Below are 13,753 nucleotides of genomic sequence, written 5' to 3' on the forward strand. Positions count from 1 at the left end.
TACTTCAACCCCCTCCACCAAAAAAGCACTGTTTTTTTTTGTCACTTATATTCTTTGCACAAACAAAACAATTGTAAATCTTGAATTCAGTTTAAAAGGAGCATTTCACAGAAGTGACTTTCTGTATATAACTGCAGTATTGTCACTTTTAGATGATCTGATCTGATTTTTGTGTTTACTCTTTTTTAGATCTGTTTTGTTCTGAAATGCTCACTGATAATTTATTTCATTTAATGTTTATTTGATATGGACGGATACAGTATGAATAGAAAATTGCATAACAATTATCCAGAAATAAAACATGTTAACAGACAACAAAGTTGAACTATGTGGTACATTTTGTTGAATAGCAGAACAATTTGCCAGCTTACTCATACAGTATATGTACTAGAGCTGAAACAATTGGGAAATAAATCCAAATTCTCTAATTTCAGCTTCTGTGTATTTTGAGTTTTTTAGTCCTCCATGACAGTAAACTCAATAGCTTTGGGTTGTGGACAAAACAGGATATGAAGGATGTCAGCTCAGGCTTTAGGAAACTAAACTAATTGATGAACAGAGAAAATTATTGACATTTGAATCAATAATAAGAATAATTGTTAGTTGCAACTCTAATACATACAGATGCATGCATATACATATACACATGCGTAACTACCCTCCCCCCAACCCTACACATGACTACATGATTATGAAAATAAATTACTGTATACCAAAAAGCAAAAAAAATATTCAATTTGTTGAGCAAAATCAAATCAAACTCAACATTTTCTGTTCTACAATAATTTGTTTCACAAGTTTGTGGTGTCAATTATTACCCAGTCCTTTCACAACTTGTCATGTTACTGTATGATCATTAAAATTTAATTAGAGGAAGGTCACAAAATGCTATCAGCATTTACTTATTACAAGCAGTGAAAGTTCTGTATTTCTTTTTATTTTAGCAGTCATTATCAGGTCAGCGGGCAAATACAACCTTACACTTTAAATGGATTTTTGGTCCTGCACCACCTTTAGTCTTTCTCACCATGTGACCACCACTCTATTATTTATTTGGCTACTGAGTCCTGCATTCGACAAAGTAACTCTGACAGAAAGGCCTATGAGAGAGAATGCAGAGACAGGAGCAAGCATGCAAATCAGATACAGATCTGGCATTTTTACTAACACAGAAATGCACCTCACAATTCTTCATTTTAACTGCATGCCCTCGCCTGGCACCTCCAACCTCTAGATGTCTATTTCGCGGCTGTATAATTCATTCCACAAAGAGCAAGGACTGTAAAAAGGGAAATGCCTTTACAGAGTGCTTTGGTAGGAGAAGGCATGGTTATGATGCACTTTTGAGCTGTTACCACCAGACACAGCACAGTGAGAGAGAGGGATTTGGAAAGTAGTTAAGGTGGCTTTACAGGCCGAGTGCAGTGTAAGTATACTGTAACCTGGCTGCTCAGGTCACTGTAAGATCCTGCCGTAGCCGGCTTTGAAAAAATGAAGAGTATCATCTGTCACCTCAGCTCTCCAGCACGAGCTCGTCATTCCTTTTTCCTGAAAATACACTCCACTTCTCCTCTTTGTTACTCACCGCACTCTGTCTCGCTCCATTGAGACCAAGTAATTTAGCTTGGAGAGGAGGAACATGCCTCTAAGGAGGCAGGTGCTAACTAAAGGAAACTAAGTGCATTAGATATTTCATTAGCCGAAGAGAGAGTGAGCCGCTGGAAGCTGTTTCAAAATCTGCTGCCTCACTTTGATTTGTTTTGCTTCTTTTTTAAAGGACGTTTCTGTGTTGTTTTTTGGTGCACTTACAAGCCTTTACAGTGATGACAGATTTTCATTTGCATGTAATTACCTAAAGTGTTGGCTTTTGAATGCATCTTTATTGAGTTCATCAGCATTTTTTTTGCTACAAAAGGATAATGCAATCTAAAATGTGACTACTACTAGAGATCAATGAAGCTGCCAGGAAACCAGTGTGTGACAGGACTGTGAGTTAGTTTGATTTTATATTCCAGTTCCCTTCCTGAGCAGTGGTAAGGAATTAAAGGATAATTTTGTATTTTTTTCTAAACTGGCTCTTATTGCTGTAGATGTCAGTCATCTGAAACATTTTATACAAAGTCCCAGTTTAGCCAAACTTGTTTGAAAAACTGCTTATTGGTCTTACCGTAGGTGGTCACTCACACAGTGTTCCTCTACAATGAGGGAATCATTATCAACGTCTGGGTGTGTTTCTGCCTTCAAATGAAGTGGTTTTCAAAATTCTGGCTAAACTGTTGGCTTGTTTCCAACCTGTCAGACTGCATGTGTTTCTTGCCTCATTGGGCTTCATTATAATGGTGCTGAGCTCCTGTATCTAGGAATTACTTTGGTGAGTTATTATGACTGATAGAAGTCATGGCCAAAAATAAGACCCTCGAAACAAAGTGCAATTTTCCTTTGATTTAAATTTGTTCTGTTTATTATCACATCAGTTGATTATCTAATTAATTTGTGACACTTGCTAATTGCAGCAAAATAAGCTTGATAATAAGTCTTATGGCGCAACTCAGTCACTCTGAACTTGGTAGTGGAGTCTTTTTATCCCAGCTTGAGCCTAGTACGTACAGTTTTAGATAGCCAAAAATAATCCTGTTCAGAAGGAGTCCAAATAAGTGGATTACTAACAGAAGTTTAGTTTTCAAAGAGGATAAAATGAGTCGGGAGTATCAGCAGCTACTCCTTTACTGAATTTGATTCAACTAAGAAACAAGATAAAAGCTAAAGTATTAGATTTTCTTAGATTATTGCTGTCACTGTTGTCTGTCACTGGATGTGCATTAGGTAGGACTGGATCTTACTTATCTCCTCCTGTGAAGTTGTAAATTCCATCTCAGTATCTTTACATGTCTCTATTCGGTAGTCTGGTGGCATCTGTTGCATTTTCTTCTTTCAGCCCCCGATCTGTGACACTTTCATCGCTTTCTTTGAGTCAAGGAGAAAGCAAATTGAGAGAGAGACTATGTCATTTGTATGCAAAGAGAAAGCTGCATCTATCTCCCAAATATGAGAGCCATCCAGTGCAATTTGGCTATCATTGGGAGAAATGTGAGTAATCTTTCGCCCCATGCATCCTATATGATGGATGGCATTTTCCTTTGACAGAGAGACACACACAGAGAAGCCAGTATGAGGGTTAGAAATGCGCATTTGTGTGTTTAGAGGTGGTGTGCGTCGAGCACGTGTAGCTGCATGCATTCATGCATATCAATGTCTGCTCTGTGGATACACTGCGAAGGGTCCTACTGTGTTTGTGTTCTTGCTTCAGCAATCTGACATGCTGATTTGGAAGGGCAATACAGGAATTATTGATACAGGAGCTGGATGTGGTCATGTGAAATGCAAACTCGACACTGCCTGCCTGCCAGACAGAAATGGTTATCTTTGCATGAGATCTTCAATTTGTGTCAGAACCCTACTGCACATATTGGATGTTTTATATGTGTTTGTAAATAGATTGATATAGGTTTTTTTTTACAGCCTCAGTCAGCATTGCAAAAGTTATATTTTGAGCTTGTGGTTTACTAGGCCTGCTACAAATTACTGTGAGGGTTGCAAAGTTTTGCATCGCCGTATGTTTTCAATTTAGCAGGGCATTTAATAACCCTGATCATATAAATGATTACAGCTGGAGTTAATTTGAATTCACCGCTGCTAATTAAGACTTAGAGGTTGCCTTTTAAAATGTGTCTTGCCCATACTGTATCTGGAAAGCAATAGACTGCAAAAGAAAGTGCAAGTCCTGTGCTACTGGACTAGTTGTAGAAACTAATAAACATATTTCAGGGCTCTAATCAAGCCAGTTCATTCCTAATTGCTGGTCCCAAGCCTGAATAAATGGGGAGGGTTGCTTCAAGAAGGGCACCCAGAGTGAAAAGCCTTTGCCAAATCAAATATGCAGATCATCAGATCTCCATGCCAGGATGGGTGGGGCCCGGTCTGCAACTGCTATGGAGAGCAGCCAAAGGGGAAGAAGAGTCACGTATTCTTCACACAAGAAGGACGGTTATTTGAACAGAAAATACTAGCTAAACTAGATTTAAACAATATATAAGAAAATGTAATAAGAAGTCTAAAGCCAGGCAGGTCAAAATGCAAGACCACTATATTGATAAAGAACAACATGTTGGCTGAAGTGGGGGTTTTACTTGAGTCTTTTGGTTTAGGGGAAGTCAGTCTAACCAGAGCCAATCAAATCGCTTGATTGGCTCATAATAAACTACAGTGTCCATGTTCATGCATTACAGGAACAACGGTCTCTTAAAGTAAGAAAAAATATAAAATATCTTCATGTGTATCATATAAATGACCTCACTGTGGAGTCAAATTAGAGAACATCTCCTTTGTATGACAAAATATCCTCGATGCAATGTGAATTCTGCAATAACTGAAATGGGTTATAGGTTGATGCAATTAAAGGGAAGCTTATTTTTGTGTGAGCACATCCTCAATTTGATGTGACCTTCACTTCACAGAATGTAGAGTGACTCAGAGTATGTGCACACTGCAGAGTTTATTGAAGGAATTTAAACATTACAATAATGAATTTTCTTTGAGTTTTCTTGACAGTTGCCGTAGATAAAAAACAACTCCATCTGAAACAAGTATAACATACAAACTGGTCTTACTCTATACCACCTATCCGTATTCTTGGCATAAATCAGCTGCTACACCATTCCTTCATCCCAGAGTCTAGCTCTACTCCCATTTCTTTCTGCTCAGTGCTTTGCTACTTCTGCTGCCTATTTAGATCTCATTTTCCCTCTTGGCAACTTGGTCATCAATCCATCCATTCTAAACATTTCACAACATCCCATTTGGTGAGTTACAACCAGCCAGGACAGTTACCTCCTATCCTGTGGTACAAATAGCTCCAAGAATCATGTCTTGACTTATTTTGGAAGTGACAAACAATTTACCCACTTGACTTTTGTTTATTTTTGCCTCCTGCTTTTATATTGTAAATCCTTCTAATTTAGGACTCGCAGTTTTGGGGATTATATTTAGTCACAGTAAATACAGTGCATTTAATATAATCTAGATGTAAACTAATTAAATATATTCTGTCTCTGCTAACCTCTTCTCAAGACTTTGTCTATATGTGTGTATTTCTGTACTTATACAAGAGCATTTAAGGAAAAACAAAAAGAAATCAAGACAAGAATGGCAGTAATAGAGGTCAGGGAAGAGAATTTAACCTTCTCTTTGTTCTTTTTTCTCCATCTGGCTGATTGAGAGACGTGATCTTTTCTCTCTCCGTCTCCGCTGACACCCTTGTTTAACAGCCGCCTCTCTAGCCCTGCCAGCACTACGCAAATGCTAACCACCATGGAATCATTCACATAGCCGAAACGGCCCCACTCTATCCGTATGCTAATATGAAAATTTACCTGTCTGCACCCAGACAGGCGAGTTTCTCCGGCAGCAGACATGGATGGGGTGGCGGCGGAGGAGAGGAGGAAGCAGCAGGCAGTCTCTCTGCAGGGAATTCTGCGGCGTTCAGTATGTAATGAAAAGCTTCGCCAGGCCACTGAGCAATTGACCTTGCCTTGGCTGCCTTGGCGACAGACATGCTTACAGTACATACGTCACCTTCACCCCAATGAGCTTTTTATATCCCTCCGCCGCCGACGCGAGAGCCAAGGAGGGAGAACCAGAGGTCGGGAGAGAGATGAAAGTGAGACTATGCATTCATTCAGATATTAACAATGATGATGAGAGCGAAGAGGTGGAATGGCATGGTACAAAGCTTTGAGCAATTTTTTGGGTGCTCCAGCACTTATGTCGACATACTGTACGCAGTATGAGCTATGTGTGCTGGAACACTGTGGCCAAGAGATGCACACACTGAATAGGGTAAGAGATTTTGAGAGATGAGAGAAGTGACAGTGGGAGAGAGATGGCAGAGAGTGGGGGGGTGGTTGGGGGGTGGGGTGGCTGCTTTTGCCTGTGATGCTAAAAATAAAACCTGCAGAGCCGCTTTTGAGTGTGCACTGGAGCAGACATTCATCTAGAGCGCAATTATATATGCTCTGTACTGCTGTCTGCAGATATGGCATCTTTTGCATTATATCTCTTCACTGCATAGACTGAACACGCACGCACACACACACACACACGCACACTGTTACTTTGTAAAACTCGTGATTTGGTATGGACTGTGGAAATGTGGTGAAAATGCCTGTTCAATGCTTCGGCAGGGGGTCTTCAGTGTGTGTGTGTGTGTGTGTGTGTGTGTGTGTGTGTGTGTGTGTGTGTGTGTGTGTGTGTGTGTGTGTGTGTGTGTGTGTGTGTGTGTGTGTGTGTGTGTGTGTGTGTGTGTGTGTGTGTGTGTGTGTGTGTGTGTGTGTGTGTGTGTTGTGTGTGTTTTTTTTTTTTTTACTGTGTTCTGTCCCATGACCAGACAGAGGTGTGAAAGGCGACCTGACAGGGCCAGAGAAAGTATTAAGACACACACTGGCTGAACACCTCTCCCAAACACTTGCTTGAACACACAAAACACACACTATTCTCAGTCTCCATAGCAACCTCCGGCAGAATTGATGAGCAAAGTCCTCTTGACTCTATGTGGGGGAGAAAAAGGGGGACTGTGGTGTCTTAAGTGTGTGTGTGTGTGTGTGTGTGTGTGTGTGTGTGTGTGTGTGTGTGTGTGTTGGGTGGTTTACAGTGTGACTTTGAGAAAGAGGACAGGCTGGTCCACTATATTCTGAGTGGGGATTAGCACCTCAGCTGGCCCGCATCACACACACACACACACACACACACACACACACAGGCTGACACACATTCCCATGGGCAGGTGAGATGCACACAGACGCCCTCCTGCACTGACACACACATTAACACAGTCACAGGCATGTATTCAGACAGCTCTTGCAGCTTCTCTCTCATTGCTCCCCAGACGTTGTTTCTCCTCTGTTTGTCCGTGGCCTTGATACTCTCTCACCTGACATGCCTCCTACTTTCTTGCCTTCCTCTATTCTCTTCCCACCCTCTCCTCTCCTCTCTCCTCCTATAGATTCACACCTTCAGGAACTTGTTGAGTACAGATATGTACACTGCAACACGGCTATCTGTCTCTGTGTATCAGTATTGGCCTCATTCCTACTACGAAATTATTCCCACCAGCTGAATTGGATGAATTATATAATGCGCAGCAGAGTAATAAAATCTTAAAATATGTTGTCTCCTTCAAAGCAGTCTGGCAGTCTAACAATGTAATAAATCCACAAAAACCTCAGGTTCAGGGTCTAACCATCAAAAATAGTCAACAGAGATCATTCTAATGTATCTTACAGGTAGTTTTAACACATGTATTGGATTAGTTGGTTTTCAGCCCAGCTGTAAAATCCTAGTATTTTTCAACTTGGGTGTCTGTTGTACAGATTTGGGAAACACCGGAACACATGTATTGAGGAAAACAGTGCGAGCCTCCTAAGGCTTCCCAGAGAACCTTCAATTTTACATAAATCATTGCAAATTCTCGTCTTTGAGTCTGCTAGATTGGCCATTATAGCTAACTGCATGCTTCAGGGGCAACCAAACTGTTCAAAAGCTGTCGGAGGGCTAGCTCTACAGCATTGGCCTCGATATACTTGCTTTCTCTGAATCAAGTTTCTCACATTCCTGTAAAGGAGGTTGCGAGTGCAAAGTTAGCATGGCCCACAGTCGGAACGGCCACAGGAAAATAAGGCCCAGGTTGAAAAATACCTGACACTGCTTTAACAAATGAGGAAAAAGAAAAAGATTTTTAAGTGATGACTGTGGTGCTATTTAACTATTATGAAAGGCACAGAGTCTTGCATCAGGATATGTTGGGACTCAGCAGATAGCAGTAACTCATTATACTACTCTTTATCCTTGTTTTCCTACCTCCCTTGGACAGTTGAGATAAATATTGTCTCTCGGTCTCTATCTTGAAACATCACAAACTGTGTCACATCCTGTTCAGACAGTGAAATGCATCTTTTTGTGATATTTAGAATATTATACCTGGTGTATTAAAGTCGACATAACTTACATAATGACAAAATTAATTATCAGCTAGGTTCCAGTTTGGTTAACTAGAGATCTGAAAAAACATTTACAACTCTTCCTCTCTGTGTCTGCAAGTGGCTCTTGTTGCCTCCCTATTAAGCTGTTGTTCTCTTTCTCAAACAACTTTCACTTCCTCTCACTTTGTTGCTTCATCTTGTCTGCTCTCTTTCACCTCTCTCTCTCTCTCTCTCTCTCTCTCTCTCTCTCTCTCTCTCGTGTTTGTCCCTTGCTCATCTTCTCTTTCATCTAATCTTTGCTTCACCCACTCTTTAAAAACTGACTTATGGGCCAGATTATGCTGATGTATGTTTCACATGTCAAACAATCAGCTTTGTAAGTGAGGAACCATGGGCTGGTAATAGCCGGGGATGGATCATCATTACGGAGGGATGACAGCCGTTTGAATCATCGTGCGGCGCAACTGGGAGACTTAGTTCTCCCCTGGGGACGGCGGAGTTGTTTGGGGAGCCAAAATAGCATCCCGTGCATCTTAACATCCAGATTGACACTCATAAAGACGGGCTGTTAGTGAGTGTAAATACAAAGCAAAGATAAGCAGTCAGCATTTGTGCTGGAATCTGCTGTGACGCGATGTGATGTTTGTGTGTGTGTGTGTGTGTGTGTGTGTGTGTGTGTGTGTGTGTGTGTGTGTGTGTGTGTGTGTGTGTGTGTGTGTGTGTGTGTGTGTGTGTGTGTGTGTGTGTGTGGACTAAAATTAACACAGTCTTTGAGCTCTCTTTGCATGCAGCCAACACACATATATAATAAACAACATATGGCATCAGGATGCTACAGTGCGGCTGTGTATTTAATATTCCCCTGCACTGTAGGCTGTGTGTTTGTTTCTCTTGATGTTCTGCCATACAGACGGGTGTGCATTGTTTGCTGTGAATGGGAACACTTTTATACTATAATTTGTCATCAGTTAATAGTATTTAGTAACAATCTTATATAAAGAGGAGTTTGTTTATGTGGAAGTATTTCAATTGAAATTGTTGATGTATCCACTTTGTCTCAACCTTTCTTTAACTTCAGCTCGCTCATTTCCCCAAATGATTCTTAATAATCCTGAGGGAACGGGTGTGAAGCTGATGCCGTCAACTGTTTGTTATGTGTTTGGAAGAAAGGAGCGTCAGGCGAGAGGTTTGTTAGTTGAGTAAATTGAGAGATTTTCCATGCCCTTTAAAAAAAATTACCTCATTGTGTTGCTTCATTACCTCCTAGTCTGCTGAGACTGCTGTCAGTGTATTTGCCTCTCCTGCAGTGGATTTCCCCCTGCATGGCTGTTAAGTACCACAACTGCCTAAATGTAGGAAGCACAAAAACCTGGGGCCATATTCACTAAGCCGTATAGAGCTGGACTGAGTGGTAAAACTGTAAGAAAATTCACATAGTGATGGCATTTTCTTCGAATTTTCTCCATAAGACTAAGATTAAATTCTAGTAATGGTTAAAGCTGCCAAGAAATTACCTTAGCCCTAAGAGCAACTCCTGCTCTAAGGGCTAAGGTGAAGAATTGTTAAGAAGGCATATAAATTGAATAGTCTGCTCTTGGCCAGTAAGTTGACAGCCATGGACATTTAAAGGACTGCTCGCTATTTCTTCTCCTCTTTAAATTTGTGTTAGTTGCTACAGCGCCCAGTGTGTTTCTAAATCCAAGATGTTTACAGTTATACCCTATTTGATGGATATTTGTTGACAGAAACTTCCTATTCCTTCCTATTCTTGTGTATAATGTATGACACTTATGATTTGGGATTTGGGAATATGTCAGTTATTTGGGAAAGATTTAATATGCTGATACTTTTTATTGCTTGTGTATATTATATACTCCATATTGTATATGAGTTTTATGGGGTTTCTAAAGCAGATAAGACAATGGCTGCATGGAGATGAACAGCAATGATCAGGCTGAATCTAGATGCCCCAAATAAGATCATGTGGGGATGATGTGTGTAGTGGATTTTTCCCACTGCTCCCAAGCCAGCCAAAGCAATTACTGCAGCTTTAAATTTAACAGTAGTAAAGTGTTTGGGGTGTATTTGTAAAGTTGCTTTAAAAATCGTTATATAGCTTCTTTTTTTTTGTTCACAGCAATACAAAACAATAAAATCTACAGCCAGAATGGGCAAGTAAACACTGAACAGACCTAGCACTGCACTAAACTAATAACTCTCCTAATGAGGCAGAAGAAAGTGAAGTAGAGGGAGTTTCAGCAACCAAGATCTGGAACAAGAAGGTGTATAACATGAGCTTGGAAGGTGAGCCAAATATGTAGGCTGATCAGTCAAAGCAATCAAATGACCATGAATGTCGGGGAATGCCCCAGATTCAGCACCCTGGACAGCGCTCATTACAATATTTGGAAGTTTTCATTGTGCTTCCACCATAATGCACATGCGCATTTATATTCGCGTCATTTCCTCATTGTTCCCCTCGCTGCCTGCTACTTCCTCAGCCCATTACTCCAGCCTGTGCCTACTCCATGCCAGACTGCGCTGCTGCCACATCCCTTTGGTTCCAGGAACACCAGAGTCCTCCTGGGGCACAGCTGGGCAACGTGGCCCATCTACCCTCTCCTCTCCTTAATGTCCACAAACCCTCACTCTTCCACATCTCCACCCTGCCATCACCACTGCATTAACCCATCAGCCTGGCTAACACCGCACCTGGGGCCAGGAGAGTGTGTGTGTGTGTAAGTGTGTGTGTGTGTGTGTGTGTGTGTGTGTGTGTGTGTGTGTGTGTGTGTGTGTGTGTGTGTGTGTGTGTGTGTGTGTGTGTGTGTGTGTGTGTGTGTGCACTGTTTCTCATGTCAGATGGTCACCTCTTAAACACACACAGGCAAAATGAATAGTAATAAAAGTAATTTGCATTACAGAGAGGGTGAGGTCAAGGACAGGGCTGCCTGGTGTCGACCACATGGTTAGCCAGGGCACCTGTGATTGACAGGAGGAAGAGCATGATAATGTCAGAGGCGACAGGACACCTGACATGAGCCACACACACATAGTCGCATGTACACACACATAATAAAACGAGACAGCAGAGGGCTGAGGGAGAGGGAGTTGGACAAAGGAAAAAAGCGAGGAGAGTAGTGAGAGAAATAGAGTTCACTCATGTGTGCAGTTGACTCTTCTCCGCTCACACACATGCTCAGACACACACACACACACACACACGCCAAACACAGGCTGGCGGTGGTAACTCGCTGGCCCAGGAACAGATGCTGTGAGCAGTGTGAGAGCCGGGCTACACCTGCTCTCCTCTGCTGCTCCACCTCCTCTCTGGTGCACGGCCCCACATCCAGACCCAGAGAGCCACAGTTCCTGCCTCGCTCCCCTTCCCCAGCCGCTCCACCTCTCGGCCTGGCCACTTTTCAACCCATGCCTCCCCCCTCTCTTATCCTCCACCTGGTTTCCTCCACACAGGGGCCAAGTTATAGAGTCATTAGCCCACGTGCACACACACACACACACACACACACACACACACACACACACACACACACACACACACACACACAGTGAAAGGCTGTCCATTGCAGTTCTTTTCTCTCATCACAGACTCAGAGGTATGCATGTATGTAAATAAGCTGCTGTTAATTTACGCCAGGCGGTAAATTTAAGAGCTTACAATTCCAATAAACTGTCTTGCACACCTACACACTCTCTCACTCTCGACCCTGTTACAACACCTGGCCTATTAATTGAAAACCTTACATGGTCCTCTAAGGTGCTTAATGTGTGTGTGTGTAAAAGTGCATTTGCATATGTTCCCCGGCTCAGCATATTAAGGAATTTCTGTATACGTGTCAGTTTATGTGGTGGTGGTGATGGAATTGGGTATGAATTTGAACAAGGTGAGTGTAGGTGGGAGTATGTATGTGTGTGTCATCCACCTGTGCTACTCCAGCTCTCCTCCTCTGATCAAGGGTGAAGCGGTGTAGGCATCTCATTAGGAAGCTGCTGGAGCTAATTAACTAATTAACCAGCCTACCATGGGGAATCGACCCTTTGCCAATCAGTGGGCCTAAACGAGCCACGTTCACTAACCTAAAGTGAAGGGCTGCACTTTCTTGTGTATCTTTCCCCTACTTGCCACGTTTGCTTTCTGCAAACCTGACATGGCTGCTCGCAGTCGACTGGGTTCAAACAAAGCCGGGCTGATGATGATAAACGCTTATTTGTGCCTCAGACATTGCTGTCTCGTGGACGGATGCGCGTGGGCGCACACGCAGACACACAGACACGCTGAAAGCAGTTCATGTTTTCGTATGGAAAGCCCTGTAATCTGTTGAGCTTTGAATGAGGCAGATGGTACCTCTAAAGTGGTGCCACAACAAGCTTGAGCTCCTGTGTCAAAACGTGCCTTTTTTCTCAGTGTGAGGCTATTTCCTGAACACTTCTGGAGCATAACAACATTTCAGAGCGCACCAAATGAATGACTGCTTGATATTATTGCACAAAGCCTTGTGGCCGTGCAATTACCATGATCCGTGGAACATGAATGAAATCCAAAAGTTATTACAAGCTTTCATTTTAATGAAGTAGATGCAGTGTGTTGGAATATAACCCTGAACATTTACAGGAAGGAATGGGGGAATGTGTGTGTTTATGATTCGCGTGCATGCCTTTGCACATGTTTGCATGTGTATCCGCACTACTTGTGCCCTCTGTTAGCCTTTTGTTAATGTTTGTACATACAACAGCGTGCCCATCACAGTTGACGAATTAGTTGGTGAATTAGTAATGAACACAGTTATGAAGCCACTTTGTCCTTGGTGTGTGTTTTTGCTTTGGAGTGTCTGTGTGTTTGTCCAGCGAGACAAAACCCTGCAACAAGCAGAAGACTGGTTGCTGGCCTGGCCTTCACATGTGAAAATAATGTGCATGGGGCTCCATTAAGAATGGAAGAATTGGAGGGTGTCGTCTCCAGAAAATACAACATGTTTATCTGCTTTAAATGAAGCTACAAATGTTAGCATACTTGGTGAACTAACGTACCAGCTGCAATAGTAACCTTGTGTTACTTCCAAGTGTAAGAGGCATGTCATGAGCTTACTATTTTATTTTGTGGGGTTACAGGTTAAGGAAAATACCTGTTCAAGACCGCATTACCACTGTATGGGAGCTAAGATGCTACTATATCAAAGGTTAGAGTAATGATTGCAGCTCTGTCCTGCACACTCCTGAAACTCCAGCCAAACTTATGTTAGATAGTGTTAAATCTACAGTGGTCAGATCTATTGCTTGTCCAAGTAGGTTTGTAATAGTAAGCATCCAAACCATTCATAACCTTTGTTATGTTAGAGTGAATAACATTTGAATTACATATTTCATAATAACTAATAATAATATTGAGGCTAGTTTTACCATACAATGAACAATGCTGCTTCATGTATTCTACATGAAAATAAACATGGCTCATCAGCTGGTGAGGATGCCAGTTTGTGCCTGACACATTTAGCTCTAGCCTCAGTTTTAATTTTCTTCGGATTTATGACCCCTTTTACAGAATCTTTGTTTTAAAAAGGGTAAGCTAGAAAGCTTCCACGCTAGAGGCTTGGAAAGTTGTGAATTTCCTCTGCTGTATGTGTGTTAAATAGTTGAAGCCATGGTTGGGTGAATATGTGTTTTTGCCTGCTTCCGTACATGTCTTGTGATTCCCAACTGTCCAC

The 13,753-nt window shown here is 42.0% G+C and overlaps 1 protein-coding gene across 1 annotated transcript in view; it reads left to right on the top strand.

Annotated features, from left to right (window-relative positions):
• Positions 1-13,753, top strand: part of nlgn2a (neuroligin 2a) — a 178,422-nt gene that overhangs the window by 116,878 nt on the left and 47,791 nt on the right.

This window comes from Dicentrarchus labrax, unplaced genomic scaffold (assembly GCF_905237075.1).
Source record: "Dicentrarchus labrax unplaced genomic scaffold, dlabrax2021, whole genome shotgun sequence".
Taxonomy (NCBI): Eukaryota; Metazoa; Chordata; class Actinopteri; family Moronidae; genus Dicentrarchus; species Dicentrarchus labrax.